Genomic DNA, 22,202 nt, shown 5'->3' with positions numbered 1-22,202 from the left:
GTCAAGGGTGTAAAGTCAGTGACTGTTTTGCACTCTGTTTGGTTGAAGTATTTGCCACAGTCAAATAGCTGCAGGTAGGTGGAGGCAATATTGGTATGTGTGTGAAAGTGGTGTGTTTCTGAGCCAGGTCGGAGGGGTGGTAAGCTGCTGAGTGAGTGATGGCAATGTGGAACAGTGAGCAATGTGAGAGGTGTTGCTGGTGCGATGGGTCAGAGTCGTCATGTAGAGAAGCTTTCACCGATCTGTGGCCACCCACATGAAATCATTAGCCTCCTTATGGCACCACTGCTAGGGTCACTGCCATTAGTTCTTATTCTTGAACTGAATAGTTTGTTGGGCAGCTAAGAGTCAACTGCATTTTGAGTCACAAGGAGGCCAGACTGGATAAGGACGGCAGATTTCTTTCCCCAAAGAACATTAGTGAGCCACGTGGGTTTTTACAACAATCGATGACAGTAATTCTAAATCCATTGTTTGAATTTAAATTCCACCAGCAGCTATGGTGGGATTTGAACCCATGTCTCCCGAGTATTAGCCTGGGCCTCAGGGTTACTAATCCAGTGATGTGACTGACCACTGTGCCACCATCTCTCCATCTACCCTATCGAACTATTTCACAATTTACCCTTTTTGAACTAGTTCACAATTTTGATGACTTCCATCAAGCCACTCCAGCCTGTTCAATCTCCCCTCATCTGTTCAAGGATTTTGGATTACATCTCTATACCATTTCCTGATTCTGATGACAGGCCACCCACCTAAAACATTAACTCTGTTTCTCTCTCCACAGATGCAGCCTGACCTGCAGAATATTTCCAGCCTTCGCCCTTTAAATTTCGCACTAACAGGCAGCCAGCATGGGAGACGTGTTGAGGTCTGCGCAAAGACACTCAGGCCTCAACAGCTAACCGTCAATTTTCCACAAGGGTGGCCGAATCTGATACAGCACAATCCCACCGGCATCCAACTGATGTGTTTTGGTGATTGAAGGAAGCCCGTGAGAAAACCGTGAATGGAATGTGTTTGCGAACGTTGGCAGTGGATCCGTGAGGTTGGCAGCTGGATCCGTAAGGTCAGCAGCTGTGTAACTCTGTGGGATGTTGTGAAAGGATAGCACAGATGTGAGTCCCTTTGCTGAATGCAGACCTGAACGGGGTAGATGGGAGCCCTAGTTTAACTATATCATCCTCAGGAGCAGAGGAATAAAAGAAGACCCCTTGAAATAAAAGCAGAAATTGCGAGAAAAGCACAGCAGGTCTGGCAGCATCTGTGGAGAGACGAACAGATTTAACATTTCAAATCCAACGTAAGAGTGGGGTGGCACAGTGTTTGGCACTGTTGTCTCAGAGCGCCATGGACCAAGATTCGAGTCCGGCCTTGGGTGTCTTGTCTGTGTGTCACATTCTCCATATGTCTGTTTGGGTTTCCTCATGTGGAGATGCCGGCGTTGGACTGGGGTAAACACAGTAAGAAGTTTAACAACACCAGGTTAAAGTCCAACAGGTTTATTTGGTAGCAAAAGCCACACAAGCTTTCGAGGCTCTAAGCCCCTTCTTCAGGTGAGTGGGAATTCTGTTCACAAACAGAACTTATAAAGACACAGACTCAATTTACATGAATAATGGTTGGAATGCGAATACTTACAACTAATCCAGTCTTTAAGAAACAAAACAATGGGAGTGGAGAGAGCATCAAGACAGGCTAAAAAGATGTGTATTGTCTCCAGACAAGACAGCCAGTGAAACTCTGCAGGTCCACGCAACTGTGGGAGTTACAAATAGTGTGACATAAACCCAATATCCCGGTTGAGGCCGTCCTTGTGTGTGCGGAACTTGGCTATCAGTTTCTGCTCAGCGACTCTGCGCTGTCGTGTGTCGCGAAGGCCGCCTTGGAGAACGCTTACCCGAATATCAGAGGCCGAATGCCCGTGACCGCTGAAGTGCTCCCCAACAGGAAGAGAACAGTCTTGCCTGGTGATTGTCGAGCGGTGTTCATTCATCCGTTGTTGCAGCGTCTGCATAGTTTCCCCAATGTACCATGCCTCGGGACATCCTTTCTTGCAGCGTATCAGGTAGACAACGTTGTCTACCTGATACGCTGCAAGAAAGGATGTCCCGAGGCATGGTACATTGGGGAAACTAAGCAGACGCTGCGACAACGGATGAATGAACACCGCTCGACAATCACCAGGCAAGACTGTTCTCTTCCTGTTGGGGAGCACTTCAGCGGTCACGGGCATTCAGCCTCTGATATTCGGGTAAGCGTTCTCCAAGGCGGCCTTCGCGACACACGACAGCGCAGAGTCGCTGAGCAGAAACTGATAGCCAAGTTCCGCACACACAAGGACGGCCTCAACCGGGATATTGGGTTTATGTCACACTATTTGTAACTCCCACAGTTGCGTGGACCTGCAGAGTTTCACTGGCTGTCTTGTCTGGAGACAATACACATCTTTTTAGCCTGTCTTGATGCTCTCTCCACTCCCATTGTTTTGTTTCTTAAAGACTGGATTAGTTGTAAGTATTCGCATTCCAACCATTATTCATGTAAATTGAGTCTGTGTCTTTATAAGTTCTGTTTGTGAACAGAATTCCCACTCACCTGAAGAAGGGGCTTAGAGCCTCGAAAGCTTGTGTGGCTTTTGCTACCAAATAAACCTGTTGGACTTTAACCTGGTGTTGTTAAACTTCTTACTGGGTTTCCTCACACAGTCCAAAACTGTGCAGATTAGGTGGATTAGCCATGGGAAATGCGCAGTGTTAGCGGGGTGGGCTGAAGTAAGATTCTCTTTCGGAGAGTTGGTGCTGATTTGATGGGCCGTATGGCATCCTTCTGCATTGTAGGGATTCTACGATACAATTCTATAACTTTTCTTCAGAACTGAAGAGAGGTAGGAATATGATGGGAGCTATGCTGTTGAGAAAGGTGGAGGAGGGGTATGGTGGGGAGCAGGTGGAGCAGAAGAGAAGATCAGGGGAAGGTTCGAGGCCGGAGTGATAAAATAACAAAGATGTCATGGAATACAAGACAAAGAGAGTGATATGATATTGGTAAAGACACAAAGCTTTTGTTCCGAGTCAACGTTAATAGCAGAATAAATGTCAGTTCTGTTTGAAAGCAAAATTTAGCCCTTTAGCCCCAAGATCAATGTCTAATTTCTTATTGAAAGCACACAATGTTTTGGCCTCAACTACTTTCTGTGGTAGTGAATTCCACACATTCACCACTCTCTGGGTGAAAAGTTTCTCCTCATCTCAGTTCTAAAAGGTTTACCCCTTACCCTCAAACTATGACCCCTAGTTCTGGACTCCCTCACCATTGGGAACATTTTTTCTGAATCTACCCTATCTAAACTTGTTAGAATTTTATAGCTTTCTATGAGACCCCTTCTCACTCTTCTAAACTCCAATGAATACGATCCTAACCAACTTGGTCTCTCCTTATATGACAGACCTGCCATCCCAGGAATCAGTCTGGTAAACCTGTGCAGTGTTCCCGCTTTATTGACCTTCTGAGTCAGTTGGGAGGCACGAGTTCCAAGCTTCCATCAGTCAATGGGGTTGGATGAGGGTCATACGTCTTTCTGCTGCCACCAGCTTGATGATGTTGCCTGGGATTCTGTTCATGTTGGAGGTCAAAACAGCAACGGCCGGAATTCAGTTCCATCAGATGATATCACAGTGAAGCTTGAGGGGAGGTGATGTGACATACCTCCTCAATGTTGGGCACAGGATGGCTGGAATCTTGAGGTTTAATTGGATTCAAGATTCCTTTTGTTTTTTGGGGACACTGGTGTCGGATTAACAAAGTGACGTCTCTTTGTCAAAACAGTTGTGTTAGGACTGCTAATGCTTTGGTCGTATGTACTATTATGGAAGATTAAGACCCTCAAAGGTTTTCATGTGTTCAAAGTTAGCTGGGAACACACTCACAATCCCCATGCACATTGTTACTTTGAAATTCCTGCAAGGCATCAGGTGACAGGCTGAACCAGTTTTTCCGCTCAGCTAGTAACCATTTAAAGAAAGCAGAAAATAATGTGTTTATCAAATAATCCTGTTGATCAATATAACCACAGTGGCACAATGGTGAGCACTACTGCCTCAGAGCGCCAGGAACCCAGGTTCGATTCCCGCTTAGGTCACTGTCTGTGTGGAGATTGCACGTTCTCCCCATGTCTGTGTGGGTTTCTTTTGGGTGCTCCGGTTTCCTCCCACAATCCAGAGATGTGCAGGTTAGGTGCATTGGCCATGCTAAATTCTCCCTCAGTGTACCCGAACAGGCACTGGAGTGTGGCGACTAGGGGATTTTCACAGTAACTTCATTGCAGTGTGAATGTAAGCCTACTTGTGACAAATAAATAAATATAATATAAATGTTATTATCTTTCATGCCTCTACTGCGACAAAGGTTTAGATTGGTTAGTGAGAGGGTAAGAAGATGGCAGAGGAACGATAATGTGAGGAAGTGTGAGGTTATGTTGGTATTTAGAATCGAGAGGTAGGACAATTTTTTTTAAACTTCTAAATATTGACAAAACGTAGAACAGGACAGCACAGCACAGACCACAATGTTGTGCAGAACATGATGGCAAATTAAACTAATCCCTTCTGCCTGCCATTGGTCGATATCCTTCTATTCCTTGCATATCCATGAACTTATTTAAAAGCTCCGTAAACACCCCTATCATATCTGCTTGCAGCACCACCCCTGGCAGCGGGTTCCAGACACCTACCTCTCCTCGGGTTCAAATCCCACCATGGCAGATGGTGGAATTTGAATTCAATTAAAAAAACATATTTGGGATTAAGAATCTACTGATGACCATGAAACTATTGTCGGAAAAACCCATCTGGTTCACTAATGTCCTTTAAGGAAGGAAATCTGCTCTCCTTATCTGGTTTGGCCTACAAGTGACTTCAGGGCCACAGCAATGTAGTTGACTATTTACTGCCCTCTGAAATGGCCCAGTGAGCTACTCAGTTTCAAGGGCAACTAAGGATGGGCAATAAATGCTGTCTAGCCAGCGACACCCATGCCCCACGAATGAATAAAGAATAAAGTTCTCTGTGTAAAAAAACTTGCCCCTCACATCTCCTTTGAACTTTCCCCCTCTCACCTTAAATGCATGACCCCTAGTATTAGACATTTCAAGTCTGGGAAAAAGATTCTGACTGTCAACCCCATCTATGCGCCTCTCATAATTTTATAAAATTCTATCAGGTCTCCCCTTAGCCTCCATCGCTCCAGAGAAAAATAACCCTACTTTGTCCAGCCTCCCCTTATAGCTCAAACCCTCTTGCATCCTAGTAAACCTCTTCTATACCCACTCCAAAACCTGCACATTCTACCTGTAATGTGGTGACCAGAACTGAACGCAATAGTGCGGCCTAACCAAATGCTCAGAAGTACTTGGCCGTACTCAGTTTAGGAACCAGAAAGGCAAGTGTCCCTTGTATCACAAGGGGATTGGACTACAAGAATAAAGAAATCTGACCGGACTTTGATGAAACAACATATAAAGCACTGTGCTAAGTTTTCGTCCCCATGTTTCAGTGAAGGTTCACAAGATTGGTGCTTGCAATGAGAGGGTTGTCCTGTGACGAGAAACTCAGTAAATTAGGTCCATATTCTCTGGGGATTAGAAGAACGGGAGGTGACCTCACTGAATCATAAATATTCTGAAGGGACTTGACAGCGTAGATACTGAGAGAGAATTTCTCCTGGCTTTGGAATCCAAAAAACGAGGACACAAACTCAAGGCAAGGAATAATCATTTAGGATTGAGATGAGGAGAAACTTCTTCATTCAAAGGATCCCAGTATTGAAATTCATGCTGGGATAGGCACATTTTTGGTTTTCATCCAAGGCAAGAGATGAGGGGAGTAATGGCGGAGTGAAGATGACGACCTGGATTGGCCATAATCACACTGAATGATGGAGCAGTCCGCAGGGGCACGTGGGGGTAGGAGAAGGGTCCATTCTTGTTCCATTTCTTATGGTCGTGCGGCAAGAAGGTGACCTCGGAGATGAACTCTCACATCTAATTTTTATCTCATTCAAAACACCCACACAGAGGCCTCACTGGGGCTAATGATTAATGTCAGGATTGAAAGGCCTCCTCACAGTTCACTGCAGGTTAACCACAACCTGCGTCACCACACGCAAACCCATCCAGATGGTGTTCAACCCTTACCAATGGCAGGAATCTTTGCTGAACAGATTTCTTTTCCGTCTCTTACTGTGTTGAGGTTATCACAGGTTAAAGGCCACATGAAAACTCCACTTGTTCTGCTTTTCTGACGCAATTGTGCTCTGTGGCAGCTTTATATTTTAAAGTACCAGCTTGAGCCCAATCAGTTCAACCTAGCTAAATCTCACCGCCTTTCACTCTTCTCTCCCTCAATCTCTCCCCTGCAATCTCTCCTTATTATAGAAAGGATATTATTAAACTAGAAAGAGTGCAGAAAAGATTTACTAGGATGCTACCCAGACTTGATGGTTTGAGTTATAAGGAGAGGCTGGATAGACTGGGACTTTTTTCTCTGGAGCGCAGGAGACTGAGGGGTGATCTTATAGAGGTCTATAAAATATTGAGGGGCACAGATCAGCTAGATAGTCAATATCTTTTCCCAAAGGAAGGGGAGTCTAAAACTAGAGGACATAAGTTTAAGGTGAGAGGGGAAAGATGCAAAAGTGTCCAGAGGGGCAATTTTTTCACATAGAGGGTGGTGAGTGTCTGGAACAAGCTGCCAGAGGTAGTAGTAGAGGTGGGTACAATTTTGTCTTTTAAAAAGCATTTAGACAATTACATGGGTAAGATAGTGGGATATGGGCCATATTCGGGCAATTGGGATTAGCTTAGGGGTTTAAAATAAAAGAGCAGCATGGACAAGTTGGGCCGAAGGGCCTGTTTCCATGCTGCAGACCTCTATGACTCTATAATCCCCATCCCCACAAATAGACTATTACTAGCATCTTTGAGGCAAATTGATGTGGCTTAAAACCGCCCACCATTGAAGGACTGAAGCCCCATAATCCAGTATTGAGGGAGTGTTGCACTATCAGAGGTGAAGTACTGAGGGAGTGCTGCACTGTCAAGGTCAATACTGAGGGAGTGCTATGCTGTTGGAGTATCAGTGGCAGAAGGAGTGCTGCATTGTCAGAGGATCAATGCTAGAGAGTGCTGCACTGTCAGAGGATCAATACTGAGGGAGTGCTGCACTATCAGAGGGTCAGCACTTTGAGAGTGTTGCACTGTCAGAGGTCAGTACTGAGGAGTGCTGCACTGTCAGCGGGTCAGTACTGAGGAGTGCTGCACTGTCAGCGGGTCAGTACTGAGGAGTGCTGCACTGTCAGAGGGTCAGTACTGAGGGAGTGCTGCACTGTCAGAGGGTCAGTACTGAGGGAGTGCTGCACTGTCAGAGGGTCAGTACTGAGGGAGTGCTGCACTGTCAGAGGGTCAGTACTGAGGGAGCGCTTTGCTGTCAGAGTGTCAGTGCAGAAGGAGTGCTGCACTATCAGAGGATCAATACTGAGGGAGTGCTGCACTGTATGAGGGTAGGTACTGAGGGAGTGCTGCATTGTCGAATGATCCGTACTGAGGGAGTGCTGCACTGTCAGAGGGTCAGTGCTGAGTGAGTGCTACACTGTCAGAGGGTTAGTACCAAGGGAGTGCTGCACTGTCACAGGATCAGTACTAAGGAAGTGCTGCACTGTCAGACGATCAGTACTGAGGAAGCTCTGCACTGACGGTGGGTCAGTATTGCAGGAGCGCTGCACTATCAGAGGGCCATTACTTGAGGGAGTGCTGCACTGTTGGAGGGCCCACTACTGAGGGTATGCTGCAGTGTAGGAAGGTCAGTACTGAGGCAGTGTTGCACTGTAGGACGATGGATCGCTGCACTACTCGCAGATCAGTTCTGAGGGAGTGCTGCACTGTCAGAGGGTCAGTACTGAGGGAGTGCTGCACTGTTAGAGAATCATTACAGGGGGAGTATAGCACAGTTAGGGGTGTCAGTACTGAGGAAGCTCAGCACTGATGGAAGATCAGTACTGAGGAAGTGTTGCACTGTTGGAGCATCAGTTGTAAGGGAGTGCTGCACTGTGGGAGAGTTATTATTCATAATATCATAAGAATTTGGAGCAGGAATAGGTCACTTGTCCCATCAATACTTCTTCACCCCACAGTAAGATCATGGCTGATATGATTTTGATCCAAATGCAACTCTCCTGGGTGTCCTCAAACTCTTGTCAATGAAAGATTGGCCTAACACAGCCTTGAATTTGTCCAATTACTCAGCCTTTACAGCTCTGACTGCTGCCAACCTGAAGAAAATAAATACATCCTCCTCATCTTAAATGGGTTGGTTACCCCTTGCTTTTAATCTGTGGCCTATGTTCTCATTTTCCCCATGAGAGAAACATAAATCTCAGCAACTGTCTCTTAAGCCCCCTCAGAATCTTGAACCTTTCAGTAAGATCACCTCTTATTCTTTTAAACTCCAACGAATGTCAGCCTAGCCTGTTTTACCTTCCCTCACATGACAAACCCTTCAGCGTATGAGCCGGTCTGGTGAGCCATCTCACCTCTGAACCGGTTCCATTGCAGGCACATTCCTCCTTGAAGTCAGGAGAGGAGAACAGTATTCCAGCTGTGGTCTCACCAATGCCCTGTACAGCTGTAGCAGGACTTCCCTACATTTATACTCCATTCCTCTTGTCATAAAGGCCAACGTTTGATTTATTTCCCTAAATACTTGCTGTGCCTGCAGGCAAATGTTTTGTGATTAATGTACAGGGAAACCACACTTCACTCTATATTGCAGTATTCTGCAATTTCTCTCCATATAAATAATATTCTGCTTTTCTCTTCTTCCTGGGCAGAATGGGCAACCTCATGTTTTCCCACATTATTCTCCAGCTGCCGAATTTTTGTCCAGTCACTGAACCTGTCAGTATTCCCTTTGCAGATTCTTTGTATCCTCCTCACAACTTGCTTTGCTCCCCATCTTTGTATTGTTATTTAATTTGCTATGATCCAGTCACTCCCTTCAGTCAAGTCATTAATATAGATTGAAAATATTTGAGGCCTCAACACTAACCCCTGTAACACTCCACGACTTACAGTTTGTGAATGTAAACTGAAAAGGACCCATTCATCCCCACTCTCTTGTTTCTTGTTCGTTAGCCAATCTTGCATTCATGCGAGAGTATCCGCAACATCATGAGGTCTTACCTTGACCTTTTATGCGCCCACTTATCGACTGCCTATTGGAAATCCAATGGCACTATATCTACTGTGTCCCTTTTATCCACCCTGCTTGTTATATCCTCAAAGAACTCTTAATAAATTTGTCAAGCACAATTTCCCTTTCACAAAACCATGTTTACGGTGCTTGATTATATTATCATTTTCTAACTGTCCTGCTGCTGTCCCCTTATAGAATCATAGAATTCCTACTGTACAGAAGGAGGCCTTTCGAGCCCGCACCGACAGTAATCCCACTTTATCCCCGTAATCCCACATATTTACCCTGTTAATCCCCCCGAAATTAGCGTTAATTTAGCATGCCTAATCAACCTAACCGGCACATCTTTGGACTGTGGGAGGAAACTGGAGTACCCGGAAGAAACCCACACAGACATGGGGAGAATGTGCAGACTCCACACAGACAGTGACCCAAGCCTGGGTCCCTGGTGCTGTGAGGCAACAGTGCTAACCACTGTGCCACTGTGCCACCTATAATAATGGATTAATAATGGATTCTTCCCAATGGCAGTTAATTAGAGGCACCGACAAACGTTTCTGTGGCCGCGATCGAGACTCCAGGATGGTGTGTTGCCTCCCTGTTGCCAGAGTCAAGGACATCTCTGAGCGATTGCAGGACATTCTTAAGGGGGAGGTGTGAGCAGCCAGAGGTTGTTATACACATTGGTACCAACGACATAGGTAGGAAAAGGGATGAGGTCCTGAAATGTGAATACAGAGAGTTCAGCAAAAGGCTAATGTGCAAGACCTCGAAGGTAGTAATTTCAGGACTACTACCGGTGCCACGTGCTACTGAGAGTAGGAATAGGAGGATTAGGCAGATGAACGCCTGGCTTGAGAGCTGGTGCAGGGGGCAGGGATTTAGATTTTTGGATCATTGGGATCTTTTCTGGGGAAGGGCTGATCTGTTCAAGAGGGATGGGTTACATTTGAACTGAAGGGGAACTAACATCCTGGCGGGGAGATTTGCTAGAGCCACTCGGGAGGGTTTAAACTAGTTTGGCAGGGGGGTAAGATCCAAAGCAGTAGGGAGACAGAAGAGAGGTTTGAGGACAGCACAGAAGTTAAAGAGAGCACATTAATTAGTAAAGACAGTGTCAGTAATTCTAGTAGCAGACAGATCAGGCAAAAGCAAGACAGAGAGTAAGGGAAGTCCAGATTAAACTGCATTTATTTCAATACAAGAGGCCTGACGGGCAAGGCAGATTAACTCAGGGCATTGATGGGTACGTGGGACTGGGATGTTATAACAATTACTGAAACATGGCTAAGGGAGGGACAGGACTGGCAGCTCAATGTTCCAGGGTACAGATGCTGCAGGAAAGATAGAACAGGAGATAAGAGAGGAGGGGGAGTTGCATTTTTGATCAGGGAAAGCATCACGGCCGTACTGAGAGGGGATATATCCAAGGGTTCGGCCACTGAGTCTATATGGGTAGAACTGAGAAATAAGAAGGGGGAAATCACTTTGATAGGGTTGTTCTATAGGGCCCCAAATAGTCAGCGGGAAATTGAGGAGCAAATATGTAAGGAAATTACAGATAGCTCCAAGAAAAATAGGGTGGTAATAGTCGGAGATTTTAATTTTCCTAACATTGACTGGGACAGCCATAGTGTTAGAGGGTTGGATGGAGAGAAATTTGATGAGTGTATTCAGGAGGAATTTCTTATTCAGTATGTGGATGGCCCAACTAGGGAGGGGGCAAAACTTGACCTCCTCTTGGGAAATAAGGAAGGACAGGTGACAGAAGTGTTAGTGAGGGATCACTTTGGGACCAGTGACCATAATTCTATTAGTTTTAAGATAGCTATGGAGAATGATAGGTCTGGCCCAAAAGTTAAAATTCTAAATTGGGGCAAGGCCAATTTTGATGATATCAGGCAGGAACTTTCAAAAGTTAATTGGGGGAGTCTGTGGGAAGGCAAAGGGACGTCTGGTAAGTGGCATGCTTTCAAAAGTGTGTTAACCAGGGTTCAGGGTAAACACATTCCTCTTAGAATGAAGGGCAAGGCTGGCAAAAGTTGGGAACCCTGGATGACTCGGGATATTGACGCCCTGGTCAAGAAGAAGAAAGGCACGTGACATGCATAGGCAGCTGGGATCAAGTGAATCTCTTCTTGAAGAGTATAGGGGGTGTAGGAGTAGAGTTAAGAGAGAAATCAGGAGGGCAAAAAGGGTTCACGAAAGTGTTTTGGCAGATAAGGCAAAGGAGAATCCAAAGAGCTTCTACAAATACATAAAGGGCAAAAGAGTAACAAGGGAGAGAGTAGGGCCCCTTCAGGTCTATGTGCGGATCCACAAGAGATGGGTGAAATCCTAAATGAATATTTCTCATCAGTATTTACCGTTGAGAAAAGCATGGATGTTAGGGAACTTGGGGAAATAAATAGTAATGTCTTGAGGAGTGTACATATTACAGAGAAGGAGGTGCTGGAAGTCTTAAAGGGCATCAAGGTAGATAAATCCCCCGGACCTGATAACGTATATCCCAGGACGTTGTGGGAGGCTAGGGAGGAAATTGCAGGTCCCCCTAGCCGAGATATTTGAATCATCGATAGTCACGGGTGAGGTGCCTGAAGATTGGAGAGTGGCAAATGTTGTGCATTTGTTTAAAAAGGGCTGCAGGAAAAAGCCTGGGAACTACAGGCCAGTGAGCCTCACATCTGTGGTGGGTAAATTGTTGGAAGGTATTTTGAGAGACAGGATCGACAGCATTTAGAGATGCAAGGACTGATTAGGGACAGTCAGCATGGCTTTGTGAGTGGAAAACCATGTCCCCCAAATTTGATTGAGTTTTTTGAAGGGGTAACCAAGAAGGTAGATGAGGGCAGTGCAGTTGATGTTGTCTACATGGACTTTAGCAAGGCCTTTGATAAGGTACCGCATGGTAGGTTGTTGCATAAAGTTAAATCTCACGGGATCCAGGGTGAGGTATCTAATTGGATACAAAATTGGCTTCTTGACAGAAGCCAGAGGGTTTTTTTTCAAACTGGAGGCCTGTGACCAGCGATGTGCCTCAGGGATCAGTGCTGGGCCCACTGTTATTTGTCATTAATATTAATGATTTGGATGAGATATAGGGGGCATGGTTAGTAAGTTTGCAGATGACACCAAGATTTGTGGCATAGTGGACAGTGAAGAAAGTTATCTCCAATTGCAACAGGATTTTGATCAAATGGGCCAGTGGGCTGACGAATGGCAGATGGAGTTTAATTTAGACAAATGCGAGGTGATGCATTTTGGTAGATTGAACCAGGGCAGGACTTACTCAGTTAATGCTAGGGTGTTGGGGCGAGTTACAGGACAAAGAGATCGAGGGGTACATGTTCATAGCTCCTTGAAAGTGAAGTCACAGGTGGACAGAGTGGTGAAGAAGGCATTCGGCATGCTTGGTTTCATCAGTCAGAACATTGAATACAGGAGTTGGGACGTCTTGTTGAACTTGTACAAGACATTGGTAAGGCCACACTTGGAATACTGTGTGCAATTCTGGTCACCCTATTATAGAAAGGATATTATTAAACTAGAAAGAGTGCAGAAAAGAGTTACTAGGATGCTACCGGGACTTGATGGATTGAGTTATAAGGAGAGGCTGAATAGATTGAGACTTTTCTCACTGGAGCATAGGAGGCTGAGGGGTGACCTTATAGAGGTCTATAAAATAATGAGGGACAGAGACAAGGTAGATAATGAATATATTTTCCAAAGGTACGGGAGTCTAAAACTAGAGAGCATAGGTTTAAGTTGAGAGGGGAGAGATACAAAAGTGTCCAGAGGGGCAATTCTTTCACACAGAGGGTGGTGAGTGTCTGGAACAAGCTGCCAGAGGTAGTAGTAGAGGCGGATACAATTTTATCTTTTAAAAAGCATTCAGACAGTTACATGGGTACAATGGGTATAGAGGAATATGGGCCAAATGTGGGCAATTGGGATTAGCTTAGGGGTTTTTAAAAAAAAGGGTGGCATGGACAAGTTTGGTCGAAGGGCCTGTTTCCATGCTGTAAACCTCTATGACTCTATAGATGTTAGGTGAGATGCCTGCAGATTCCTGCTTTCTGTCTCCCTCCATGGCATAACATTTGCAGTTTTCCAATCCACTGAGACTTTACCCAAGAATCTAGGGAATTTTTGAAGATTACACCCAGTGCATCTACTATGTCTGCAGACACTTCTTGTGACAGCCTTTGATGTAGGACACCATGTCCAGGACACTTTATCCCAGTTAGTTTTCCTGGTAGCTTTTGTGAGTTATTGTGGCAAGTTCCTCCTTTTTTCTGCCTGCTTTCTAGTCTTCTTCAGATTTTTGTTTGGTATCCTCTATTGTGAAGACAGGTATGAAATACTTCTTCAAGGTTTCTGTCATTTCCTTGTCTCACAGGTATTTATATGGGAAATGATGAATGGACCATAACAGGAAGTGATAGAGTACAAGTCGATGAGTAAATCAATCATTAGGTGGTTACAAAGAGAATAAAAGGACAAATTTACCTGACTGCACATAGCATTCAAAACAAACAGATGATCTGATGGCACAAATAGAAATGATAAATACAATTTCATAGCCATTACAGAGATATGGCAACAGGGTTACATGCATTGGGACAAGAATATTGAACAGTACATGACATTTAGGAAGGACTGGTAAGTTGGAGAAGGTGGACAGGTGGCTTTGTTAATTCAGAATGTTATTAGCACCATAGAGAGGATGATCAAAGTTTTGATTTGTATTTGATTTGATTTGATTTATTATTGGCTCGTGTATTAGGATATAGTGAAAAGCATTGTTTCTTGCATGCTATACAGAAAAAACATACTGTTCATAGAATACACAGGGGAGAAGGAAAGGAAAAATTGCAGAATATAGTTTTATGGTCACAGCTAGGGTGGAGAGAAAGATCAGCTTACTATATGATAGGTCCAGTCAAAAGTCTGATGGCAGCAGGGAAGAAACTTCTTGGGTTGGTTGGTGCGTGATCTCAGACTTCTGTATCTTTTTCCTGATGGAAGAAGATGGAAGACAATATGTCCGGGTCCTTGATTCTGTTGGCTGCTTTTCTGAGGCAGCGGGAAGTATGGACGGAGTCAATGCATGGGAGGCTGGTTTGCATGATGAACTGGGCTTTGTTCACGACCCTTTGTAGTTTCTTGCGGTCTTGTCAGAACAGCAGCCATACTAAGCTGTGATACATTCGGAAAGGATTGTTTTTTATGACGCATCTGTAAAAATTGTTGTAACAGATATGCCGAATTTCCTTAGCCTCCTGAGAAAGTAGAGCCATTGATGAACTTTCTTAACAATAACATCAGCATGGAGGGATCAGGACAGTTTGTTGGTGATCTGGACACTTGGAAACTTAAAGCTCTTGACCATTTCCACTTCATCACCATCAATGTAGACAGGGACATGTTCACCATTAAGCTTCCTGAAGTTGATAATTTTCTCCTTCATTTTACTGACATTGAGGGAGAGATTATTGTTTTTTGCACCATTTCACCGGATTCTCTATCTCTTTCCTCTACTCTGTCTCGAGATTGTTTGAGATCCGACCCACTATGATGCTGTCATCAGCAAACTTGAAATGGAGTTGGAGTGGAATTTGGCCACACAGTCATTGGTGTATAAGGAATATAGTAAGGGGCTGAGAACACAGTGTTGAAGATAATCTTGGAGCAAGTGACATTTCCTATCCTTACTGATTGCAGACTGTGGGAACTTGCCCCCAAGTTGGATTCACACAAAAAGAAAGAAATGGTGAGCTCTTGTTAGAAAAATTCAGCGATAAGCTAAACGTAGACTGGAAAAATCAAAGATTATCTAGCTGAGGTGTTGATAGAATATTTTCAGGCTAATGTCTTGGAATAACACATCCTGGAGCCAACCAGAAAGCAGGCTATATTTGACTTGCTAATGTGCAATGAGATAAAATTAATTAACAATTTCACAGCAAAGTTTATTGAGCTAGTCAGGGAGCAGGCTATACCAGATCTGGTATTGTGCAATGAGGTAGAATTAATTCATGATCTTACAGTGAAGGTGCACCTAGGTAGCAGCAATCATAATAAATTGAATTTACATTCAGTTTGAGGGAGAGCAGTGTGTCCAAAGCTAGTATTTTAAGCTGAAACAAGGGCAGTTATGAGGAATGAAAGCAGAGCTAGCTGAAATAAACTGGCAAATTAGGTTAAGCGATAGGTCAGTAAAGATGCTGTGGCAGATATTTAAGGGGATATTTCAGAATACAGAGAATAGACACATTCCAATGAGAAAGAAAAAATTCCAAGGGAAGGACTCACCATCAATGGTTAAGTAAAAAAGGTAAAGATGGCATCAAACTTAACAAGCACATAATTGCATAAAGGAAGGTGACAGGTGAGAGGTTTAGACAGTATATCAAAACAGCAAATAATGACGAAAAGAATAATGAGGAAAACATGAGACACGAGGGAAAAATAGCCAGAAATATCAAGACAATAGTTTCTATAATTATTTAAAAAAGAAAAGTGAGTATTTGTGCTATAGAAAGAGAGTCTGGGGAATTAATGGAAAATAAGGAAATGGCAGAGTAATTGAACAAGTATTTTGCTTCCGTCTTCACTGTAGAGGATACTGTCGAAGGGAGGTGATGGCCTAGTGGGACAATCAGCAGACTATTAATTCAGAACTCAGCTAATTTTCTGGGGACCCGGGTTCGAATCCCGACACGGCAGGTGGTGGAAGTTGAATTCAATTAAAAATAGAATCATAGAATCCTACAGTGCAGAAGGAGACCATTCGGCCCATTGAGTCTGCACCGACCACAATCTCACCCAGGCCCTATCCCCACAACTCCATCCATTTACCTGAGCTAGTCCCCCTCACACTAAGGGGAAATTTAGCATGGCCAGTCCACCTAACCCGCACATCTTTGGACTGTGGGAGGAAACCAGAGCACCCGGAGGAAACCCACGCAGACATGGGGAGAATGTGCAAACTTCACAGAGACAGTGACCCAAGCCGGGAATCGAACCTGGGTCCCTGATTTTGATTTGATTTAATTTATTATTGTCACATGTATTAACGTACAGTGAAAAGTATTGTTTCTTGCGTGCTATACAGACAAAGCATACCATTCATAGAGAAGGAAACAAGAGAGTGCAGAATGTAGTGTTACAGTCACAGCTAGGGTGTAGAGAAAGATCAACTTAATGCAAAGTATGACCATTCAAAAGTCTGACAGCATCAGGGAAGAAGCTGTTCTTGAGTCAGTTAGTATGTGGCCTCAGACTTTTGTATATTTGTCCCGACGGAAGAAGGTGGAAGAGAAAATGCCCGGGATATGTGGGGTTCTTAATTATGATGGCTGCTTTGCTGAGGCAGCGGGAAGTGTGGACAGAATCAATGGATGGGAGGCTGGTTTGCGAGATGGATTAGGCTATACTTACGACCTTTTGTAGTTCATTGCGTTCATGGGCAAAGCAGGAGCCATACCAAGCTGTGATACAACCAGAAAGAATGCTTTCTTTGGTGCATTTGTAAAAGTTGGTGAGAGTCATAGCTGGCATGCCAAATTTCCTCAGTCTTCTGAGAAAGTAGAGGCATTGGTGGGCTTTCTTAACTATTGTGTCAGCATGGGGGGACCAGGACAGGTTGTTGGTGATCTAGACATCTAAAAACTTGAAGCTCTTGACCCTTTCTACTTCGTCCCCGTTGATGCATGTTCTCCTTTATGCTTCCTGAAGTCGATGACAATCTCCTTCATTGTTGACATTGAGGGAGAGGTTATTGTTGTCGCACCAGTTCACCAGATTCTCTATGTCATTCCTGTATTCTGTCTCGTCATTGTTTGAGATCCGACTCACTACGGTGGTGTCGTCAGCAAACTTGAAAATCGAATTGGAGGGGAATTTGGCCGCACAGTCATAGGTATATAAGGAATATAGTAGGGGGCTAAGAACACAGCCTTGTGCGGTACCAGTGTTGAAGATGATTGTGGAGGAGGTTTTGTTGCCTATCCTTACTGATTGTGGTCTATGAGTTAGGAAGTTCAGGATCCAGTCACAGAGGGAGGTGCCGAGGCCCAGGCCACAGAGTTTGGAGATGAGTTTCTGGCGCTGTGAGGCAAGAGTACTAACCACTGTGCCACCGTGCCGACCCAGTGTCTGGAAATATCTGGAATTAAAAGTCTAATGATGACCATGAAACCATTGCTGATTGTCAGAAAAACCTATCTGGTTCACTAATGTCCTTTAGGGAAGGACATCAGCTGTCATTACCTGGTCTGGCCATGTGACTCCAGAGCCACAGCAATGTGGTTGACTCACAACTGCCCTCGGCCAACTCGGGATGGACAATAAGTGCTGGCCAGCCGTGATGCCCATGTTCCACGAATGACTAAAAAAATACAAGTTACATCCCAGAATTAACTGTAAATCAGGAAATGAAAGGGAGAGAAGAACTAAAGAAAATTATAATTGCGAAGAAAGTGATACTGAGCAAATTGTTGGAGCTGTGGGTTAACAAGCCACCGAGTCTTGATAGATTGAATCTTAAAAGAAGTGGGGAGTGAGATAGTTAATGCAGTGGTTTTAATTTTCCAAATCTCCCGAGATTTGGGGAATTTGAAAAATAGCGAATGTGACTCCTTTGTTCAAAAAGGGAAACATAAAGCAGGAAACTCTAAGTCAGTTCGTTTAACATCTGTCACAGGGAAAATGTTAGAAACTATTATTCAAAATGTTATGGCAGGGCCCTTACATCAATTCAAGGTTATCAGGAAGATTCAACATGGTTCTGTGCAGGGGAAATCACGTTTAACTAATTTACTGGCGTTCATTGAGGAAGTGATGTGCTGTGGATGAAGGGAACTGGTGGATCTACTGTACTTCTATTTCAAGAAGGCATTTGATAATGTGCCTCATCAAAAGTCATTGGGTAAAATAAAAATTTATGGTGTAGGGATAACATTGGCAGGATAGAAGATTGGCTAAATAACAGGAAATAGAGAGTATGTCTGAATGGATCTTTTTTCTGCTTGGTAGGAGTTAACAAGTGGAATATCATGGGGATCAGTGCGCAAGTCTCAATTGTTTCAATTTGTATAAATGACTTGAATGAATGGACCGAAGATATGTTTGTACAATTTGCTGATGACACAAGGTAGGAAAACAAGTTGTGAAGATGACATAAAGAGACTACAAAGGGATATAGATAGATTAAGTGAGTGGCAAAGATCTGATAAACGCAGCATAACGTGGAAACATGTGAAATTGTCCATTTTGGCAGGAAGAATAAAGAAGCATATTAGCTGAATGGTGAGATTTGCATCTGAGGTACAGGGTGATTTGAATGTCCTCGTGCGTGAATTGCAAAAGGTTAGCATGCAGGTACAGTAAGTAAAGTTTAAAGTTAAAGTTTATTTATTAGTCATAAGTAAGGCTTACATTAACACTGCAATGAAGTTACTGTGAAATTCCCCTCATCGCCACAGTCCAGCACCTGTTCGGGTCAATGCACCTAATCAGCACATCTTTCAGAGTGTGGGAGGAAACCGGTGCACTCAGAGGAAAACCAAGCAGACACAGGGAGAATGTGCAAACTCCACACAAACAGTGACCCAAACTGGGAATCGAACTCGGGTTCCTGGCGCTGTGAAGCAGCAGAGCTAACCACTATGCTACCGTGCTGCAGAAAAAAGATCCATTCAGACATACTCTCTGTTTCCTGTTACCTCGCCAATCTTCCATCCTGCCAATGCTATCTCATAACACCATAAATTTTTATTTTACCCAATAACCTTTGATAAGTAATTAAGAAAGTTAGTGGAAGATCATTGTTTATTGAATATAAAGTTAGAGAGGTTATGTTTCAATTATACAAGATGCCATCTGGAGTACTGTGTACAGTATTGGTCTCCTTATTTCAGGAAGGATGTAAATGCATTGGAAGCATTTCAGAGAAGGTGTACCATATCAGTATCTGGAATGGATGGGTTATCTTATGAGGGAAGATTAGCCAAGCTAGGCTTGCATCCGGCGGAGTTTAGAAGAATAAGAGGTGACTTGAACCATATACGATCCTGAGTAGTCCTGACAGGGTGGATGTGAAAAGAATATTTTCCCTTGTGGGAAAATCTAGAACAAGGAATCTCTTCTTGAAAATAAGGGGTCACCCATTTGTGGCAGAAATGAGGAGAGTGTTTTTCTTTCCTCAGTCAGTCTTTTGAACTCTCTGCCTCAAAAGGCAGTTGAAGCAGAGTTTTTTTTAAGCCAGAGCTAAATAGATTCTTAATAAGCAAGAGGTGAAAGGTTCTAGGGGGTAGTTGGGAATGTAAAGAAATCAGATCAGCCTTGACCTTATTGAATGGCAGAGCAGGCTCAAGGGAATGAATGGCCTACTCCTGCTTCTAACTCTTATGTTTGTATGCATGTTCACATACCCTCAAATGGTATATTAAATTCCTTAATATTCAGATCACTCTTACCTCGAGGATCCATTATTATGAGGTTATTAATTGATCGTGTCTCATTTCACATTACCCAGCCTAAAATAGCCTACTTCCTGCTTAGCTCCAGGACATATTGTTCTTAGAAACTGTTCCAAATACACTCGATGAACTCACCCTCCAGGCTGTCATCCAGTTGGATATGTCCAATCCATATGAAGATTATTTCTCAGAAGCCCCATTATTTCTTGGCTTTTACTCTGTTCTACAGTGTAGCTACCATCAAGTGGCCTACACACCATTTCCAGCAGTGACTTCTTTTCTTTGCTATTTCTTATCTCTAACCAAACTGATTCTACATTTCGATCCTGTAAACCAAGATCATATCTCACTATTTCACTGATTTAAGACATTGTTCATGGAGCCATGTAGCCTCCTTTCCCTTTCTTCCTGTTATTCTGAAACAGAGAATACTCTTGTATATATAATTACCAGCTTCAGTCACTTTGCAACCCTGTCTCTGTCATGGCTGTCATATCATACTCATGTATCTCTATTTGTTTTATCAATTCATCCATCTTGGTACAAATGCTGTGTACATTCAGGATAAGAATCTTTAATTCTGTTTTTGACATTTTTTCCTACTCAACCCTATTTCCTGGTGAACTCTAATGTTTCTTCGCTCGGTCCCTTCCTGTGCTTATCATTCCTCACATTGCTATCCTGTCAGAGGGTCAAGACTGAGGAGTGTTGCACAGTAAGAGGGTCACTACTGAAGGGGAGCTGTATTGTCAGAGGGTTAGTACTGAGGGAGAGCTGTGCTGTCAGAGGAGCAATATGGAGGAAACACTGCACAAAACTGTTCAGAGGATCAGTGCTGAGAGAGTACTGTATTTCAGTACAGGCTCACTTGGTAATAAATGTTCCGATAGTGCAGTGCTCCCTCATTGTCGACCTTCTGACAGTGCAGCAGTCCCTCAATACTACTCATCTGACAGTGTAGTGCTCCCTCAGTGCTGACCCTCAGACAGTGCAGCACTCCCTCAGTACTGACCATCTGACAGTGCAGCACTCCCTCAGTACTGACCCTCTGACAGTGCAGCATTCCCTCAGTACTGACCCTCTGACAGTACAGCACTCCCTCAGTGCCCTCTGACAGTGCAGCACTCCCTCAGTACTGACCATCTGACAGTGCAGCACTCCCTCAGTACTGACCCTCTGACAGTGCAGCATTCCTTCATACTGATCCTCTGACAGTGCAGCACTCCCTCACTACTGACCCTCTGACAGTGCAGCACTCCCTCATGACTGACCTTCTGACAGTGCAGCACTCCCTCATTACTAACCCTCTGACAGTGCAGCACTCCCTCAGTACTGACCTTCTGACTGCGCAATACTCCCTCAGTACTGACCTTCTGACAGTGCAGCACTCCCTCAGTACTGACCCTCTGACAGTGCAGCACTCCCTCAGTACTGACCATCTGACAGTGCAGCACTCCCTCAGTACTGACCCTCTGACAGTGCAGCATTCCCTCACGACTGACCTTTCTGACAGTGCAGCACTCCCTCAGTACTGACCCTCTGACAATGCAGCACTCCCTCAGTACTGACCCTCTGACAATGCAGCACTCCCTCAGTACTGACCCTCTGACAGTGCAGCACTCCCTCAGTCCTGACCCTCTGACAGTGCAGCACTCCCTCAGTCCTGACCCTCTGACAGTGCAGCACTCCATGAAAACTGCTCCTCTGCTTGTGCAATAATTCCTCCATATTGCACCTCTGACAGTGCATTACTCCCTCTACTTACACTCTGCAGCACTCCCTCAGTATTTCTCGTCTGACAGGGAATGTTGCCTCAGTACTACCCCTCTGCCAGTTCAGCTCTCCCTCAGTACTGAGCCTTCAACAGCTCAGCACTCCCTCAGTACTGACCCTCTGACAGTTCTGATCCTCGGACAATTCAGCCTTCCGGAATGCACCGGAGCGTCAGTCTTGATTCGTGTGTTCATGCCCTGGAGTGCATCAAGAACCTCTAACCATCTAACTCAGACACTGGAGTACCACCCATTGAGCAGGATGAGAGTGTCAAATGCTTGTGGAAAAATCCTGCTCCTGTTGCATGTTGTGTTCACCTTTCTGTGACCTGGCCCTTTCATTCTTTGTCACTTTGCGTGCCAAGTATCAAAGTTAAGATGATTCAATCTTGGTATCAAAGTCTCTCGCTATTACTCATTATGTTCTATCCAGTTTCAAGAATTGCTCTGTCTGTAATTGAACCAGTGCAGTGGACTCATTTAACTGATGGTATTCCCACATTTGAAACATTGCAGCTTGTCCCAGTCCACGTGTTGTTAAAAAGAGCAGGTTAGTGGACGGAACGGGGGGGGGGGGGGGGGGGCGGGCGGGGGCAGTTCTGCGAAGGCTCAGTTACTTGTTTCATTTAAAATAGAAACAATTTGAGCACAAGACAGGCTCTGATAATGTAAAGCGGTGAGATTGATTACAGGCT

The 22,202-nt window shown here is 44.3% G+C and overlaps 1 protein-coding gene across 2 annotated transcripts in view; it reads right to left on the bottom strand.

Moving 5' to 3' along the window:
- The window catches only part of LOC144508405 (claudin domain-containing protein 1-like), a 41,316-nt gene that overhangs the window by 11,614 nt on the left and 7,500 nt on the right, over positions 1-22,202 (bottom strand). The window contains exon 2 of one of the 2 annotated variants that reach the window (XM_078236287.1): positions 5,498-5,634. The exons of the other annotated variant lie outside the window; for it this stretch is intronic. The gene's annotated coding sequence lies outside the window, so the exon portion shown is untranslated. The remainder of the gene's footprint in view (positions 1-5,497; positions 5,635-22,202) is intronic. 2 annotated transcript variants of the gene reach the window in all.

Source organism: Mustelus asterias, chromosome 20 (assembly GCF_964213995.1).
Source record: "Mustelus asterias chromosome 20, sMusAst1.hap1.1, whole genome shotgun sequence".
In the NCBI taxonomy this organism is placed as follows: Eukaryota; Metazoa; Chordata; class Chondrichthyes; order Carcharhiniformes; family Triakidae; genus Mustelus; species Mustelus asterias.
The sequence above is the reverse complement of the archived record's forward strand: the minus strand, read 5'-3'. Positions and strand labels throughout refer to the sequence as shown.